The sequence below is a fragment of the Sardina pilchardus genome, chromosome 24 (genome assembly GCF_963854185.1).
Source record: "Sardina pilchardus chromosome 24, fSarPil1.1, whole genome shotgun sequence".
Classification (NCBI taxonomy): domain Eukaryota; kingdom Metazoa; phylum Chordata; class Actinopteri; order Clupeiformes; family Clupeidae; genus Sardina; species Sardina pilchardus.
In genome coordinates this window covers 9,047,335-9,064,474 of record NC_085017.1, presented here as the reverse complement: position 1 = coordinate 9,064,474, position 17,140 = coordinate 9,047,335, and the positions used below count along the sequence as shown (strand labels likewise).

General features: G+C 39.5%; 4 long non-coding RNA genes across 7 annotated transcripts; all 4 read right to left on the bottom strand.

The window, feature by feature from the left end:
• Nucleotides 1-395: 395 nt before the first annotated feature.
• On the bottom strand, nt 396-5,266 carry LOC134072287 (uncharacterized). 2 transcript variants are annotated; one of them, XR_009937150.1, is made up of 6 exons: nt 4,378-5,266; nt 4,101-4,206; nt 3,804-3,862; nt 3,456-3,576; nt 783-857; nt 396-524 (listed from the first exon to the last, which is right to left on the bottom strand). It is a non-coding gene; the product is annotated as an uncharacterized LOC134072287 (long non-coding RNA). The 2 variants fall into 2 exon arrangements; XR_009937149.1 differs by having other exon boundaries at nt 4,101-5,266.
• A 16-nt stretch (nt 5,267-5,282) lies between these two features.
• On the bottom strand, nt 5,283-7,641 carry LOC134072288 (uncharacterized). The gene is made up of 5 exons (XR_009937151.1): nt 7,479-7,641; nt 6,858-6,932; nt 6,027-6,150; nt 5,740-5,819; nt 5,283-5,492 (listed from the first exon to the last, which is right to left on the bottom strand). It is a non-coding gene; the product is annotated as an uncharacterized LOC134072288 (long non-coding RNA).
• Nucleotides 7,642-11,195: 3,554 nt separating this feature from the next.
• On the bottom strand, nt 11,196-13,025 carry LOC134073211 (uncharacterized). Its single transcript, XR_009937253.1, has 5 exons — nt 12,870-13,025; nt 12,551-12,622; nt 11,828-11,951; nt 11,544-11,623; nt 11,196-11,344 (listed from the first exon to the last, which is right to left on the bottom strand). It is a non-coding gene; the product is annotated as an uncharacterized LOC134073211 (long non-coding RNA).
• A 632-nt stretch (nt 13,026-13,657) lies between these two features.
• LOC134073068 (uncharacterized) lies at nt 13,658-16,060 on the bottom strand. 3 transcript variants are annotated; one of them, XR_009937244.1, is made up of 6 exons: nt 16,046-16,060; nt 15,716-15,828; nt 15,450-15,517; nt 14,998-15,118; nt 14,481-14,581; nt 13,658-14,080 (listed from the first exon to the last, which is right to left on the bottom strand). It is a non-coding gene; the product is annotated as an uncharacterized LOC134073068 (long non-coding RNA). The 3 variants fall into 3 exon arrangements; XR_009937243.1 differs by lacking the exon at nt 16,046-16,060 and having other exon boundaries at nt 15,716-15,838; XR_009937245.1 differs by lacking the exon at nt 16,046-16,060 and having other exon boundaries at nt 15,625-15,731.
• Nucleotides 16,061-17,140: the final 1,080 nt, after the last annotated feature.

Sequence of the window (17,140 nt, the reverse complement as noted above, 5' to 3'; positions counted from 1 at the left end):
AAAAGCACCATGCCAATCTCTAGCTATGGTCAAGGATATGTGATGATGTGGGGCTATTTTAATTCCAAAGGCCAAGGGAAATTTATGGGGATGCATAATATCCTAGATCCATGAAATAGCTGGCCTTTAAAAATAAAAATCTGCCTGCCCCTATGTTAACCCTATGTGTTAAATTCCCATAGGGTTACATAGGGGGTCAAATAATTCCTTCCCCTAGCATTTAAGGAAAACATTTATCTATTTACGATACATTCTTCAATCACAAAGAAAATTGGTGTCCTTGGCGGTTTGATTTTTACTATTTTTTTTTTTAATTAAGGCATTAAGATCAATTGTCAAATGATGATTTTATATTCCTGTTTTAGCATGGTATCAAATACATGTGCTCCTCACTGTACAAGTGAAGAAAAGAAACATATTTTGCTCGGCCCTCTAGCATATTCATAATAAAAGGGCTTTGTAAGATTGATGACAAGTGGTGTGGTTGGCTCCACATTAATGAAGAGGTCACAGATAGTGAAGCTCTGAAATGAAATTGAGGGAAAATATTTTTTTTTTCATTAACATAAAGTATGTGTTATTTATTTTACACATACATACATACATGCATGCATACAGTACATGCATGCAAACATACATACATACATACATACATACATACATACCAAACACAAGATTCACTCAACCACTTATATAGTATTCCTTTCTTGGAATTGTATTAAAAAAAACAAACAAGCAAAATAATTTCCTACCAAACTTATAGACTACACGATATCACTTACTTTCAAAGTCTGAAGATGTCCCTCACAAGGTTAGCTGTATCAAACATTATTTGTACTCCTGTTTGTTCTGCTGTCCTGGAAAGCCAAATAAGACAAATATCAAAAGCCTGAATCCTGACGCTTCTGAACAGTAAAAAAAACTCTCATTTTACTACTATTAACGGAAAATTCAGAAAATGTCCATGTATGGTAACACATTACGATAAGGGTACATGAATTCTCATGAGTTCATGCATGAATTCATGCATGTATCATGCATTAATTCATCCCTTAATATATCATTAATCATTATGACTTAACTAACTAATTGTCATTAATGAATTCATGCATAAACAACTCATCATCTTAAGCATTGGCACATCATCATGAATAATAATTAATTAAGCATGGTCATGATGACTTTTTGTCGGACAAAATCGTGGACATCACTGTCATGGAGAAAAAAGAAAAGTAATACCACATGAATTCATGTTAACTAAATGTTATGAATTATCATTAGTTCATTCATCAACTCATGCATTAAAATTAACATGAATTCATTGTCTGGCATTAATGACATCAGGTATGGACAACAAATCATCTTGAGCCTTAGGTACAGTGGGTAAATCATTAAGAATAATGATCAATTACACATGATCATGTTGATTTCTTGTTATTTTAAAAATGTGTTCCAAAGATCAGAGAATTTCAGAGAATATCGAAGAATCCACATTGTATAAATATAGGCATGTCCTCATTAGCTAAGCATTATATTTTCATTAGTTAATCATGTCTGTGGCCCCTCAGGTAAAGTGACGAACAGGTTGTGCTTTAAAATGTGTGAATGAAGTTTATAGTCATGCATAAATAGTCAATTTACATTAATTAATGGTGAATTGCTCATGAGTTCATCATGTTTGTGGCCCCTCAACTAAAGTGGTGAATAATGACATGCATTTAGAGAACTTTTACAAGTTGTATGTACAGTGGGTATAGTAAGTATTCACACCCATGCTAAAGTTGACTAAAAAGAAGAATATAAAATCATCTTTTGAGAATTGATTGTAATGCTTTAATTCAAAAAATGAGTAAAAATCAAACCGCTAAGGACACTAATTTTCTTTGTGATTGAAGAATGTATCGTAAATAGATAAATGTTCTTCCTTAAATACAGGTTGCATAAGTAATTGAACCCTATGTTAAATTCCCATAGGAGCAGGAGGATTTTTTATATGTTTTTATTTTTAAAGGCCAGCTATTTTATGGATCCAGGATATTATGCATCCTGATAAAGTTCCCTTGGCCTTTGAAATTAAAATAGCCCCACATCATCACATACCTTTCACCATAGCTAGAGATTGGCATGGTGCTTTTTCCAGTTAGCCTATTAGCCTGTTTGATTTGCATTGAGCTCAATGAGCATCAAACAGGCTAATAGGCTAACTGGAAAAAGCACCATGCCAATCTCTAGCTATGGTGAAGGGTATGTGATGATGTGGGGCTATTTTAATTTCAAAGGCCAAGGGAACTTTATCAGGATGCATAATATCCTGGATCCATGAAATAGCTGGCCTTTAAAAATAAAAACATATAAAAAAAATCCTCCTGCTCCTATGGGAATTTAACATAGGGGTCAATTACTTATGCAACCTGTATTTAAGGAAGAACATTTATCTATTTACGATACATTCTTCAGTCACAAAGAAAATGAGTGTCCTTAACGGTTTGATTTTTACTCATTTTTTGAATTAAGGCATTACAATCAATTCTCAAAAGATGATTTTATATTCTTCTTTTTAGTCAACTTTAGCATGGGTGTGAATACTTACTATACCCACTGTATGTTCCATCAGTCACCACAGGGTATTAATAGGTGTACATACTTTAATAACAACCTGTTCATCACTTTACCTGAGGGGCCACCGACATGATTAACTAATGAAAATATATTGCTTAGCTAATGAGGACATGCCTATTTTTAAACAATGTGGTTTCTTCGATATTCTCTGAAAATGATCTTAATTAGTTCATGATGAGTTAATGTATAGTTTACTTACCCCTTGGAACACATTTCAAAAACCAAGAAATCAACATGATCATGTGTAATTGATCATTATTCTTAATGATTTATCCACTGTACCTAATGCTCAAGATGATTTGTTGTCCATACCTGATGTCATTAATGACAGACAATTAATTCATGTTAATTAATGAGCTTTTCATGTATAATTAATGCATGAGTTAATGAATTAACTCATGATAACTCATAACATTTAGTTAACATGAATTCATGTGTAATAACTTTTCTTTTTTCTCCATGACAGTGACATCCACGATTTTGTCCGAGAAAAAGTCATCATGATCATGCTTAATTAATCATGATTCATGATGATGTGCCAACCGTACTTAATGCTTAAGATGATGAGTTGTTTATGCATGAATTCATTAATGACAATCAGTGAATTCATGTTAAGTCATAATGATTCATGATATATTCAGGGATGAATTAATGCATGATTCTGCATGATTCATGCATTAATTCATGCATTAATTCATGAGAATTCATGTACCCTTATCGTAAAGTGTTACCCAATGTTTTATTCCAGCATCAAACTCGAGGAAGTATAGTATAGGAGTGAAGACAGAGGAGTAACCATATAAAGGATTTATTAAATGTTTTAAAGAAAATCATACAAAAATGCAGCTTTAACTTTCTCTTGACCAAATGTCTCGCCAATCATCTCCTTGGCCTGTTCATACATTGATATCATGTCAGAGAACCAATCTCGTGTCTCGATACGGCGGGCCTCAACACCTGATCAGAGGACACAGAACATAAATGTGTGTGGATTTTTGTCTGATTCACAAATTGAGACAGTAGATCTAGACATGTGCACTGGTTTCTCTCTTTCTCGCTTTGCACAACACACACACACGCACGCACGCACACACACGCATGCATGCACGCACGCACACACGCACACACACACACAGATCAACACAGACACACAAATGTAATATGGGACAGAGAAGTGCACTCACTGATGACAAGTGCTGCCAGGAAGAATGAGATGAAAACTAGCTTAGACATGACGAGACTTCTGCTCCAGGCAAACAAGCATGCAAACAATCAATCACACACACACACACACACACACACACACACACACACACGAGAAACAATTCTCTCATTTATCAATCACATATGAAGATGTGTAAAAATCCAGAAGAGAGGTACAGTACCATATCTGTGTGTGTGTGTGTGTGTGTGTGTGTGTGTATATAAACACAGGCATAGTTGCTTGTGAAATGAGTGAACAGCTTTTTAAAGTAGGCTACCTTTGAGATTTGGTGAGTATCTGAGTTCAGTCTGCAGAAGCGTCTTCCTCTGAAAAGCGTGGAGGATGTCAGCTTTATTCAGCATGTGCGGTCAGACAGCAGTAGGCTAAGAGAGTAAAGTGCAGTCATACCACGGGGCAGGTTGGTTGCCGATCCACAGTCCAACAGTAGGCTAATCAATATTAGCAGAGCATTATGGCTTCACTTAAAGGAACACTCCACCGTTTTTTCATATTAAACTACGTTATTCCCTTAACTAAGACAAGTTGATACATACCTGATTGCGTTTCAGTGCATGCACTGGCTCTGGTGCGCGGCGCTACTTTGATAGCACTTAGCTAGCCCAGTTCATTCATTAGGATCCAAACAGAGATGAAGTTAGAAGCGACCAAACACCTCCATATTTTCCCTATTAAACTGCAGCTCCACGAGTAGTCACATGGCCAAGTATGGTGAAATAAAACTAGATAAAACTTGGTGCTTTTCTAAGCAGGTAGCCTAAGAGGGATAACTATAATGTGTGGCGGACTAGCACTTGGGAACACTTCGGCTCGGCGCAGTAACATCCTCACTCCAAAGTGAAACTGAAAGTGTAAGAGTGATGATCTACACGAGTCAAAGCCCTTTTGGTGAGCAGGGTCTTTTGGTAGCCCCCAAAAGATCATGGTAGTTTTCTTGTGAGTATTACAGTTGGACCAGGAGTTAAAATGGCCACACATTACACTACCACCACCACCACCACCACCACAACATGTTCCATTTTAAAGGAGTTCAACTTTCCACTTCCCAAAGCTAATGGAGTGGTGGTAACATTGTGGTTAAAGAGTTGGGCTAACATACAGTAGTTGTGAGTTCAATTCCAGGCTTCCACCGTCATGCATTTGAGCAAGGCATTTAACCATAAGTTGCACAGAGGACAGTGTCTTTTGCTACAGAATTGATGTCTTTAAGTCACTATGGGTGAAATGTAATGAATAAATGTAACTACATAATGCACCTTCAGAAGAAAGTAGACAGGAATTAAAATGGCCGCACAGAATGCTACTACCACCACCACACCATGTTCCATTTGAAGAGGTTCAACACTCCACTCCCCAAAGATAATCATGTTATGGGACCAATCTTTAAAAGTATAACACCATACATATACACTTCAATACAAAATGTGTATACTTCAGTCAAAAGTCAGATGAAACAATTCCAGAGCAAAAAAAAATCCTTTGTACCATATAGTCCATCACAACATTTTGTCTAATATACAAGAAAAGTGATTTTAAAAACATATTTTGCTTGGCAGTCTAGCATCTTCACAATAGCTGGGCTTTGTAACAGATTGATGATGAACAATGGGGTTGGTTCCACATCAATGAAGAAGTCACAGACAGTGAAGTTCTGAAATGAAATTGGGGGGAAAAATATATATTTTTATCAACATATATGTACTGTATGTGTTACACTCACATACATACACACATGCATGCATACATATAGGTCAAACACAACATTCATGCACCCACTCATTTATTCAGTGTTCCTTTAGAGGACGGTTCTTGGCATTTTGTTAATAATAATAATAATAATTATAATAATAATAATAATAATTTCCTTCTTAACTTATAGACTGAATGATACTACTTACATTCAAAGAGAGGTCTGATGACGTCTCTCACAAGGTTAGCTGTTGCATCAAGCATACGTGCTCCTATTCCACTTCCTGTCCTGGAAAGCAAAAAAAAAAGACAAATAGTTCAAAAGCCTGAATCCTGAAGCCTCTGAACAGTAAGAACCCTCATTTCACTACTAACAGACATTATTTCAACGTTTTTATTCCAGCATCAAACTATGCTATCTAAGAAACAGTGAGGACTAAACATCTGTTGATAAACACAGATGAATGATTTATCAACGTTTTGGAGAAAATCATACATAATTGCTGCCCGAAGGTTCTCTCGACCAACTATCTCGCCAATCATCTCCATGGTCTGGTCATATATTGATAGTGTGTCAGAGGCCCAATCAGCACGCCTTGGGATACGGAGGGCCTCCACACCTGATCAGAGGACATAGATCATATACTGTACTGTATGTGTGTGGAGTTTTGTCTGATCAGAGGACACAGAGCATTATACTGTGTAGTGTGTGTGCAGTTTTGTCTGATCAGAGATCACAGAACATATAGTGTGTGGAATTTTGTCTGATCAGAGGACACAGAACATATATAGTGTGTGGAGTTTTGTCTGATCAGAGGACACAGAACATAGTGTGTGTGGAGTTTTGTCTGATCAGAGGACACAGAACATATATAGTGTGTATGGAGTGTTGTCTGATCAGAGGACACAGAACATAATAGTGCATGTGGAGTTTTGTCTGATTCACAAATTGAGACAGTAGACTTAGACATGTGCAAGACATGTGCACTGGTTTCTCTCTCTTTCTCGCTTTGCACCCCCCCCCCCCCCCCCCCCCCACACACACACACACACGCACACAAAAAAAATCAAACCGACATGCACAGTCTCAGACACAAGTATATGCACATGCACACACACACACACACACACACACACACACACACACACACACAATCAAACATGCACAGTCACCCATACTGTACATGCATGTACTGTACACGCACACACACACACACACACACACACACACACACACACACACACACACACACACACACACACACACACACACACACACACACAGTATGTAATACTAATACAGTATGGGACAGAGAAATGAACTCACTTATGACAAGGACCACAAAAAAGAATGAGATGAGTAGTAGCTTGGTCATGACGAGACTCCTGCTCCAGGTAAACTCTTGACAAACAAGCATGCCAAATAATCAGTCTTACACACACTCACACACACACACACACTCACACACACACACACACACACTAAACGATACAGCATGACTGTAGGCACATTGCATACAATTCTCTCATATATCAATCACATATAAAGAATGTCTGACAGTCCAGAAGAAAAGTACAGTAATCTCGTGAGCTTAGAATTATAAGGTTCTATCTCCGTTTAGGGTAGTTCTGAGATATTGAGCATCAAAGTTTTACATAGCTAGCAAAACTGTACTGTAGTACCTTTTTATTTTGCTAATAATTAACTTTTTTTTTTTTTTTTTTACAAAAATTACACCACACAGGCATTAATAAGCACCTAATGGATCAGATGATGTCAAAAACTCAATTTCGACCAAAATGGAGATAGAACCTTATAATTCTCAGCTCACGTGTGTGTGTGTGTGTGTGTGTGTGTGTGTGTGTCTGTCTGTCTGTCTGTCTGTCTGTCTGTAAAAAACACAGGCATAGTTACTTGTGAATTGAGTGAACAGCTTTTTTTAAATACCTGAGTTAAGTCAGCAGCAGTGTCTTCCTCTGAAAAGCGTGGAGGATGTCAGCTTTATTCAGCGTGTGCGGTCAGACAGCAGTAGGCCCAGAGAGTAAAGTGCAGTCATACCACGGGGCAGGTTGGTTGGCGATCCACAGTCCAGCAGTAATCAATATTAGCAGTGCATTATGGCTTCACTAAAGAAGAATGACAAATCTATATTTCCCAGAGCTACAGGGACCAATCACCAAAAGTTCAAAGATGTGACAGTGTTTATATACAATCTGCTGTTATCACATGTCTTTCTCCTAGCCTCCTAGCCCCTGAAAGATCATGGTAGTTTTCTTGAGAGTAATACAGTTGGACCTTCAGAATCTGCCTTCATGCAATCTTGGAAACATACAAACAGACTGTGTGCATCCACACTTGTGACTTAACAGGCAGAGAGTGGTTGTTTTCACTGAGTAACTTCACTGTTAGGCATCTGAGAAGAGAACTTCTGCTTACTAAAGGCAGCAGGATCACAACGGTTCCTCATGTTTGAAAATCGGGCACACGGATCAAAAGTTATCTGCATTGACGTAACATTCAAAAAGCCAAAACGCATAAATAAAGTGGTTGCTATGCTGGTTGTTAAGGTAACCATGTTGATTGCAAGGCTGGTTGCTACATTGACATTTTAGAGGTGGTTGCTAGGTTGTTGCTAGGTTAGTTTAGATGGTTGCTATGCAAAATAATGCAGTTGCTTAGCTGGTTGCTAGGGTAATCATGTTGGTTGCTATGCTGGTTGCTACATTGACATTATAGAGGTGGTTGCTAGGTTGTTGCTAGGTTTCTGCTAGGGTAAGTAAGGTTGTTGCTAGAGTGTTGCTCGTAGGGATGGTTGTCAGGGCATCTCTTTAACTGGGAGCACTGTGAAATCTCTATTTTAATTATGCTTATTGTAAAACAATCCTTATAAGAACAACAGGTTTTAGCCTATTCTATGGTTTCAGCACGTCATAAGATGTCTTGTGTAATTATTTATTTCATTATTTCTTAATTTTGTTTGTAGTCTGTCTTGTATGTTTTAGTATAACGGTCGATAGGAAGGTATCGACTCTGGATGGTAAAGTTCAGTTGCAACCCTAACAGGATGCCTGCTGGTTTGGGGTCAACAGTCAAATCAATACCCACACACACAGAATGTATTAAACTGGCTTAAGAAACTGCCACAACACATTATTTATATGACAGAACTTCATTCTAATGTAATCAAACATGTATTTTTTTGCACTGCCATTTCTAGGCAACAAAACATTTTATCTTACAGAACTAAATAGGCAAACTTTTATTTACATATTTATCTATAGGTGTAACACAAGACAATCATTATCAGTCGTCTGAGGATGGATGAGCCTCATATTATCGTTAGTGTCCCTTCACCAAATAGGACAGACTGTCCTTGAGTAGTGTTATAACTAGATGTACCACAAAGAGGTACAAAATATGACTGCCACTCAGTCATGCACATTCTCTCTGCAAAAATGAATCACGCTTGTCAAGTTGTCTCCATCTCTTACTCCAGCACCTACTCTTTCAACTTTTGTGTATGTAAATGAGTGTGTGCAAAGTGTGTGTTTGTTTTGTTTATATGTGAACTTCTGTGTGTGTGTATGTGTGTGTGTGTGTGTGTGTGTGTGTGTGTGTGTTTATGTGTGTGTGTGTTTGTGTATACCTGCTTGTCTGCATTTGTGTGTGTTTATCTTTATGTGTGTGTGTTAGTGATGCTCCGATCGATCGGCCGCCGATCATGATCGGCCGATATTGGCTAAAAATGGCTTGATCGGTGAAGCTCAAAAGCGCCGATCAAAAAAGCCGATCATGTGACCTAAATTACTTGCGTGACATTTTTCCACCTGCAGGCGCGGCGCACAGGCACACAACAGCCTAGAGTAGAGAGGAGCTTGCAGTGGCAAACATGAGTAGGCTAAAGGTTCAGTGTAAAATTAACCATTTGCAATGTATGTCGTGCTGAAATCCCTCGAGGTGGAAGCCACCAACAACGTTTTAACACCACTGACGGACAACTGAATATGTCGGGTATGAGAAACTAAACCAGCCAACTTCCTCATGCTTCAATCTGCCGACTAGGCCTACTAACGATAGGGATGATAAGAGATGGAAAGGCATCACGTTCAGAATTAATTTGCCTCCACGAACAACCTCTATTCGTTGTGGAGGATAAAGCCCTCATTAGCCTACGTTACGATTTTGCAAATATTTGTAGCCTAAAAGATTTTTGAAAGACAGTCAGACTCTCGCCTCTAAAGACAAATCATAGAGTTTTATGTCACAAACTAGTCACAGACTATGCAGACATGCGATAATATCAGACATGTTTGATATTGTCGTAACGGCAGAATTAGAAAAAGACTCCGACTGGCTTACAACCGCTAATTGACACCTTACATTAAACGAGCACACGGGAGCGCGCCGCGCCATGATTTCTGTGCCGACTTTGGATATTTATTCGCCGACTGTGAAAACATGGCAATATCGCGCAATGTAAGCATGAATGTAAGTCGGCCCTAACCTGTCTTGATCCACGATATTACCCCGCAGGCATGAAATACTAATGTGTATCTCCTCACGTTACCAAACAGTGTAGCCTACATTGACAAGCTGAAGAATAGCTTCATTGCGCAGACGCCTGTCCAATGTCCCTGTGCTAGCTTAACAGCGCACTTTATTGACCCAAACTGATGGCATTTAACGGCATGTTTCAGTCATGGGGGATTTCAAGAGAAAAAAGACTTGCAATTTATTGCTTACAGTAGCTTACATTGTTTCTTTTTTAGGGATTTGGAACAGAGAAAAAGCCATAGTTTTGCACTTTGTGGCAGTAGGTTTTGGTGTAACACGTTTTTCATTTAATGTAGTCAGTCTATTTAGAGGCTATACTTTTCAAGTAGCCTAGGCAATGTAATTGCCCATCCCATTTAGGTGATCTGTGTGTTGGTCTGTCTGACCCCCTCCGTGTTAGAAATCATTTTATGTCTCGCTGCATATTTGGAAAAGATGGCCAAAGTTATTTCATTTTCTAAATACAAATCGATAAATGGTGCTTCCTCAACATCTTGACTAGCCTATAGGCCTACTGTCTTTTATGCCACTTACATTAATTCATAGTTAGTTTAATTTCTACAAATGATGCAAACTCTGCTAGACTATTGTTAAAAGACTCTCATTCCCCTGCCATTCTGTGATCGGCAGTGATCGGCAATCGGCCGATCATGATTTTGATGATCGGTAATCGGTGATCGGCCCCAAAAATGCTGATCGGAGCATCTCTAGTGTGTGTGTGTGTGTGTGTGTGTGTGTGTGTGTGTGTGTGTAATTGTGTGCATGCTAGCGAGGGGGGGGTGTTTATGTGTGTGTGTGTGTGTGTGTGTGTGTGTGTGTGTGCATGTGCATGCGTACTGTATACGTGTGTGTGCAACTGTGCATGTGTGAGTGTGTTTACAGTATGTGTGTGTGTGTGTGTGTGTGTGTGTAGCTGATATGACCCCCCATAAACGAAATTTCCACCACACTGGGCATGCATTCAAAGGGTGTCATTAATCCTACACTTCAATACTTTCATGCAGTTTTGAACCAGTCATCCAAAGATACTTGTGATTACAATACATCCTTTTTGCCTTTTCATTTTTAACTAGGTGGCGCTGCACCTCAAATGAGTGGATATGGGATGTGTTGACATGGCAGTCCATCATAACGGTTTATTTAATACACAAGTGAAGGGGGAAAAAAACATTTTGCTCTTAGTCAGTTTAGTGCCTTCACAATAGCTTTGTAACAGACTGATGATTAATGGTGGTGGGTTCCACATCAGTGAAGAAGTTCTGAAACGAAATTGAGGGAAAAAATATTTCCATCAACATACAGTACAGTACATACTGTATGTATGTGTTATGTTACACATGCATACATAAATACATACATACATATGTGCATTCATGCATGCATATAGGTCAAGCATCATTCATTTAGAGGTGGGATCCTGGATTTAACTTAATTTATAGACTGAATGATATTACTTACATTCAAAGAGAGGTTTGATGACGTCTCTCACAACTATTTCTGATCCATCAAACACGCGTTTCACTACTTCTGCTGCAGTGCTGGAAAGCAAAATAAGACAAATAGTTCAAAAGCCTGAATCCTGAAGCCTCTCAGTACAGTAAGAACCTCTCATTCTACTACCAACAAATTATTTCAATGTTTTGTTCCAGCATCAAACTATGCAATCTAAGAACCACTGAGGAATAACCATCTGTTGATAAACACAGCTGAATGATTTATAAACGCTTTGAAGAAAATCATACTCGATTGCAGCTTGAAGGTTCTTTCGACCAACTACCCTGCTAATCATCTCCATGGTCTGGTCATATATTGATAGCGTGTCAAAGGCCCAATTAGCATCTCTTGGGATACGGAGGGCCTCCACACCTGATCAGAGGACACAGAACATATACTGTATAGTGTGTGTGGAGTTTTGTCTGATCAGAGGACACAGAACATAGTGTGTATGGAGTTTTGTCTGATCAGGGGACACAGAACATATATAGTGTGTGTGGAGTTTTGTCTGATTCACAAATTGAGACAGTAGAACCAGACATGTGCACTGGTTTCTCTCTCTTTCTCTCTTTGCACCATGCACACACACACACACACACACACACACACACACACACACACACACACACACAAAACAAACACACAAAATCAAACAGACATGCACAGTCACACACACATGCATATGCACACACACACACACACACACACACACACACACACACACACACACACACACACACACACACACACACACACACACACACACACACACACACAAATGTGTGTAATATGTAATATGATTCGCAAATTGAGACAGTAGAACTAGACATGTGCACTGGTTTCTCTCTCTTTCTTGCTTTGCACCACACGCACCCACGCAAGCACGCACACACACACACACACACACACACAGGTACAAACAGATACACACAGACACACAAATGTAATATGGTACAGAGAAGTGAACTCACTGACAAGTGCTACCAGGAAGAATGAGATGAGTAGTAGCTTAGACATGACGAGACTCCTGCTCCAGGTAAACTCTTGACAAACAAGCATGCCATATCATCAGTCACACACACACACACACACACACACAGACACAAGGCAACAAAGCATGACTGTACAGTAGGCACATTCAAACAATTCTCTCATTTATCAATCACATACTGTATGAAGAATGTCTGAAAATTAGAAGTACAGTACATGTATCTCTCTCTGTGTGTGTGTGTGTGTGTGTAAATACAGGCATAGTTGCTTGTGAAATGAGTGAACAGCTTTTTGAAGTACCTTAGATCTTTGGTGAGTATCCGAGTTCAGTCTGCAGAAGCGTCCTCCTCTGAAAAGCGTGGAGGATGTCAGCTTTATTCAGCGTGTGCGGTCAGACAGCAGTTGGCCCAGAGAGTAAAGTGCAGTCATACCACGGGGCAGGTTGGTAGCCGATCCACAGTCCAACAGTAGGCTAATCAATATTAGCAGAGCATTACGGCTTCACTTAAAGGAGAACGACAAATCTTCTCCATCACTCCACAAAGATAACCATGCTACGGGGACCAATCGCCAAAAGTCAAAGACATGACAGTGTCTATATACTCTGCTGTTATCATGTCTTTTTTTCTGTCACAAGATTCTATGGTATAAAAGATCATAGTAGTTTTCAATTCAATTCAATTCAATTAAAAAAAAACTTTATTTATCCCCGAGGGGCAATTTCTCTGTGCAGGCATAGTGACATAATAAGACATAACACAACATAAGACGTTGTGTTATAACCACCCATAAGGGGGGTTAGCCCCAGGAGAGGGAGGAGGGGGCTGGGGGCATATTTGAGTTCAAAAGGCGAATAACCTCAAAGGTAAAGGTCACCTTCCTCCTGTTAGTCCTAGCAAGAGGACAGCGCAGACGCCGGTGACCCGGGTTCAATTCCCGCCCCGTGGTCCTTTCTGGATCCCACCCCAACTCTCTGTCCCACTCACTTCCTGTCTCTCTCTACTATACTATCTGATTAAAAGCATAAAAGCCCATTAAAAGCATACAAGTTCTAATTGAAACATAACAATAACTCAATGATGAGAGAATGACAACAGTGTTATATTTAATAGCACACGCTATATACAGTAGTACAGATTTTTCACATCCATCCAGCAATCAACTGCAGGCTAGCGATCAACCACCTTTGTGAAAATAATTGGGTTTTTCAGATAAACATTCAACTTCATTCGGCAACCCTTCGCTTAACACCATCTGCAGGCTGATTTGTAGCAAATGTACACATACAGTAAATTAATTTATTGTGTGGCCCCCCATGAACGAAATTCCACAAATGTCAAAGGGTGTTATAGTGATCTTACAGGTCAAATTACGTGCAGTTCTGAGAGACAAAATTACAGAAGAAAAAAAAAATGTGGAAGAAAAAAAATGGTCTGTGTGGAGTTCAGCCACTGGAATCACATTTGACACAACAAAGACCACCAGAGACATCACAGAGGTCCAGAGAAATCCTGAAAGCAGACATAAGAAATCATTATTTATTTTTTTCATAAGCAGGTGCGCCTGCAGGTGTACTATACACACTGTGCGTACCATACCATCAGGCTACTCAACAACAAGACAGTGTGTATTCAGTTATTCAGTGTGTATTCAAGGCCTGCCATAACTACCAACTTTGCACAGTATCCCATGACAGTAGGCAGTATACATTTGTAACGGTGTGTGTGTGTGTGTGTGTGTGGTACCATAACATTCATTCCTGTAAGCGCCTCTGATTATAAGAAACTGAAATAACCTTTCTATCAGTGTGGGACGACGTGGCTGCATTTGTCTGCTGGTCACACATTAATAAACTAAGCTACAAACTAACACACTCTACAATATTCAAACCCAGATCCATGGCAGACTCACCATATGCTCCGGCTTGGAGATAACTCTAGGCTTTGTGGATGACTGAATTTATGAGCTTGCTTGCTGCATGTCCCACATTGATGGCTAATTCAGTTGTGGCTCTGAGACAGAAAAGAGACACAATTTAGATTTTTGCAGTGTACGCACATCTATATAATTTCAACAGGTGCTGGATATGGGCACAAACGTAGTCAGAGGAAAGATATCCGCACACTGTCTTATATGCTCCCGGTTAAATGGCAAAGTAGGCTACAGTACAACGTTTGGACCACTCAGGTAAGGTATACCTGAGGAAGAGCTGAGTGGTCGAAACGTTGTACTTTGCCATTAAACCGGGAGCATGTAAGACAGTGTGCGGATATTTTTCCTTTGACTACATTCAAGCCATTTCATTCCATAATAATTTACTATACAACAAATTGAACTAACTTGGGCTACTGTAAGTCAGAATTTGTATCTATTTTTCAGTGTCACAGAAGCGAGTGGGTGAGTATTTTTAGACCAAGTCATAACCTACTTTCCTATAGAACGCAGCTGCTCTTCTCCAATTGTCTTGCTGATCTGCTCCATGGCCTGATCGTACAGAGACCACAAGTCAAAGGGTTCTGCTTGCCTTGGGGCACGGACACCCTCTGCACCTTTAGAAGAGAGTAGCCAAGAATTAAAATGGCCGCACAGAATACCGCCACCACACCACGTTCCATTTAAAGGGGTTCAACTGTCCACTCCCCAAAAATAAGCAGGTTATGGGAACTCCAAAAGTGTAAATACATTCTGTTGTTATAACATGTTGCTGTTGCAGTTCCATGATCCAAATAGTTTAAGAATCTGCCTTCATGCACCCTTGGAAACATACAAACAGGCAGTGTGTGTGCATTCACACATCACTTGTGACTAAACAGACAGAGAGTGCTCATTTTCACAGAGTAACTTCACTGTTAGGCATCTGAGAAGAGAGCTTCTGCTTACTAAAGGCAAGAGTGACCAGGACCAGGAGAGTGATAAGTAGCAGCTTCCTCATGGTGATGACAGGACACCTGGAAGGCAGCATTTCATCAAACACATTTTCAGAGAACTTCAGAGATTCACAACTATACAAGCAAAACAGTAACTAATAATTCATAATAATGATTACAGTACATACTAAGTCACTGATAGTGTTGTTTATTGTAGGTTTTAGCCTTTTTTATAGTCCATGGTCTCAGCATGTCATGAGATGTCCGTGAGAACCTTACCTTGGCAACTGTCTGCAGAGATTCAGCAGCTCAGCAGCTCTTGTTCAGCTTCGTGTATTGAAATCAATCAATAGGAAGGCATCAACCCTGCATGGTAAAGTTCAGTTGCAACCCTAAAATGGACGTCTGCTGGTTTAGGGTCAATAGTCAAATCAATACCCACACACACAGAATGTATTAAACAGCTGACTGCCTTTTTCACATGCTGTGATTTCTAGTGATTAAAAAGAAAAACGCCATTCATAGCAGATATCTTGAGCAACAAGACATTTTTTAGAAGAACTAAATGTGCAAACACTTATTGAGATATTTATCTAGGTGTAGCCTAACCTAAGACAGTCATCAGTGATTTGAAGGTGGACAAAGTTCATTAGGCTACTGTTTGTGTTCCTTCACCAAACACAACATGCTTCTGTTTAGTAGACCTATACATGTTTGGTTAAAAGTCTCATAAAAGCATTTGTTAACAACAGTCTGTGAGCAAATATAGACCTTTGCCCTCATTTCGCAATGTTAGAGCAAGTAAAAACAAATTCCAGCATGTGGATATTCAATTTGGAGGCCTACGATAGGCTGATTCTCTAGTTCAGGACTTGTCCGTGGTCCGTGGCTGGTGAAACGTAGGGCTCTAATTTCTTCGACAGGTGAAGTGCAAATTAGTGACCACAGTTTCGATATGATAATCCCGATTATCTTTTATTCTGCACTGCTCCCCAGGCTTAGCCTAAAGAGCTAGACCCACATCAAGATAGGGTATAGAAATCTATAGGATCTAGAAAATCACCATAGCAGGGCTCAATCGGAGGGGTGGGATAAACGGTTGTCTTTCAAATTCCCTCTCCCCGCAATAGGATATCATAGCGCTCAACGAATCATCTTCTTGTTTTCAAGTAGCAGGTGGTGGCAACTTCTGGTCGCAGGTCAGTTGTCATGTTAAGCCCGCCTACCGACTCTATACAAGATGTGATTGGCCCGGCCCTCATTGAAAATGACAAGCTCCCAAGTAAACGGAGAGTTGCTAGACTACCCGGGCTCGGGTCTAGATTTCTTGACTACTTCCTTGGTCAGAATGGTGGTCACTGGATCACAATTGGTTGAAAACCCACCAATTACATAAAATAAAAACATACATTAATTAAAAAAAAAAAAAAAAAAAGGTCAAAGTAGTGCAAGGGGCACATTAATGGACTAATGGAAACAATATGCTTCATGTACAGTTTCCTTTTATGTAAGGCTATACGCTGCTTCATTTCACACTAGGCAGCTACAGCGTTACACTTTGGGTGCATGTTGGGACTAGCAACTTCAGCTACAGTAGTACATTCCACTTACAAACAGTAGGCTTACTCGGTGGCCTTGAGAGACCGAGATCTTTGTGAAGAAAATTCAGGTGTTCTCCTTTAAGTCTGGAGTCAGACCAGGTGA